Below are 2,396 nucleotides of genomic sequence, written 5' to 3' on the forward strand. Positions count from 1 at the left end.
TGGACACGCTGGCCGCTGGCTGGCGGGTCTGACTCTTTAGTCTAGCGGTTAGCGATGTCTCCTGCGGTGCGGGCGATACGGGTTCGCGTCTCGGCCGCGGCAGTTCCTGTGGTTGCGTTGTCCCCCGAATTCGCTACATTACTATGCGGTCCCTGACCATCTCTTCATCATCTGCATAGTCACAGCCCTGAACCAGCAGTGTGAGCTCTGTTACAAAGAGCTCACATGACTCACCACTCCCCTGCGGCTGCTCGTGGAATTTGTACCTGGCGAAGATGGGGTTAGCGTCGGCGTGAGGTATGCTGAGAATCCGTCGTAGTACGTATTTAACACTCTGGCATCGTCCTCCGTTAATGTCCAAGTATTACTCATGTCCCTTCCTTTGTCCCCGATCCGCAGCAAGAGAAAGGTGCATGTTTCCTCCTCCGTTCTTCCTTCCAGCGGGCCCGGACACGTGAGCTCAGCGTGTTGTTTGAATGGCCGCCATGCATCAGGTAGGTCGGATTCCCAGCCCATCCGCAGGGTACGGACACCGAGAGCTTCCATCTTCTTCGTTCTTTTTTTGTTTCCAAGTGGGTCCGTAGTTCAACTACTTACTCTGACACCACGTCGTGACTGTCGGTATAGTAAAGAATAATGCCAGGTCCCGGTTATTTCGTCTTGCTGGTTTAACACTCACGTGGTAGACCGCATGGTACCGTTAGATTAACCACTTCCGCTACATCGGGTAGTGCAGCATGGGTAATGTAGTAGTCGCCCTCTCATCCAGCAGTACTAAAGGTTTCAGTTTACAAAGACACATCGGGAGGAAGGCAGACAACTGCGTGGCTCCGTATTTTATGCGTAGTATTGTGGCGAGCGTGGAAGTAGTGACGAAGGTAACCTTTCAGTCTCCTTTATTGAACTCACTCAGAGACGGGAACTTGGAAGAAATGCGGAACGATACATGGGAGTCATCCACCTTAACAACAATGGGGATCATGGTTTCAGCACCAAATTTACACAACATAACAGAACGATAACTACAATTACACCACACCAAACAGTAATCACATAATCGCATAAAACAACATAAAACACTTGCAAAACATTTAATAATAACATGGCTAACCACTCGACTAAAGGGTCCGACCCGTTAGCCAAGGGCCAACCGGTCTACTTATCCATGCACGTTACAGTACCCCCTCTTTCGGGAAGCGCCACAGCACATCAGCTCCCTCACGCCTCTGGGCGCACGCGCTTCCGACGATTTCACGGTCTTACCATCCCACTTCTGACACCAAGGTAGCAAATTCGGGAGGGGGCAACCACAGGAACCGCCGCAGCCGGGACGCGAACCCGTATTTTCCGCACCGCGGGAGACATGGCTAACCGCTCAACTAAAGGGTCCGACCTGTTAGCCAACCGCTAACGTGTCTACTTATCCATGCACGTTACATTACATTACAGTCATTTAGCCGACGCTTTTAGCCAAAGTGACGTACAATAAGTGCATCATTTAACGTAGGAAATCGGGAGAACTACTAGTCATCAGAGGTCATAAGTGCATCTAAACAAGCATCTAAGAGCAAAACCAATGCTAAAGTAAAAGTGCAAGAAAGAGTTTTTTAAAAAAATGAGTGAATACAATAAGTGCTAAGAACAAGTAACAGGGTAGTAGTTCTTAAAGAGGTGAGTTTTCACCCTGCGCCGAAAGATGGGCAGCGACTCCTCTGTCCTGACATCAGTGGGGAGTTCATTCCACCACTGTGGGGCCAGCACAGAACAGAGTCGGGACCGGGTCGATCGGCAGCAGGGGCCTCTGAGCGACGGGGCAACCAGGCGTCCCGAGGCGGTAGAGTGAAGTGGTCGGGCGGTGTTGTAGGGCTTGACCATGGCCTGGAGATAGGAAGGAGCTGTTCCTTTCACTGCCCTGTAGGCTAGCACCAGAGTCTTAAAATGGATGCGAGCAGCTACTGGGAGCCAGTGCAGGGACATGAAAAGGGGAGTTGTGTGGGAGAACTTAGGGCAGTTGAACACCAGACGAGATGCAGCTTTCTGAACAAGCTCCAGAGGTCTGATGGCCGACGCAGAGGCGCCAGCAAGGAGGAAGTTTCCGTAGTCCAGCCAGGAGATGACCGGAGCCTGGATGAGCACCTGTGCCATCTCGTCGGTGAGGAATGGGCGAATCCTCCTGATGTTATAGAGGAGAAATCTGCAAGAGTGAGCCACCGATGCAACGTTTTCAGCAAACGACAGTTGGTCGTCCAGGATCACACCCAGATTCCTCACAGTGCGAGTTGGCGTCACCACGGTGTTGTCAATGGTGATGGCCAGGTCTCGGTGCAGGCAACCTTTCCCCGGGAGGAACATCAGCTCTGTCTTGTCCAGATTGAGCTTCAGGGGGTGTGTCACCA

Source organism: Lampris incognitus, chromosome 1, assembly GCF_029633865.1.
Source record: "Lampris incognitus isolate fLamInc1 chromosome 1, fLamInc1.hap2, whole genome shotgun sequence".
In the NCBI taxonomy this organism is placed as follows: domain Eukaryota; kingdom Metazoa; phylum Chordata; class Actinopteri; order Lampriformes; family Lampridae; genus Lampris; species Lampris incognitus.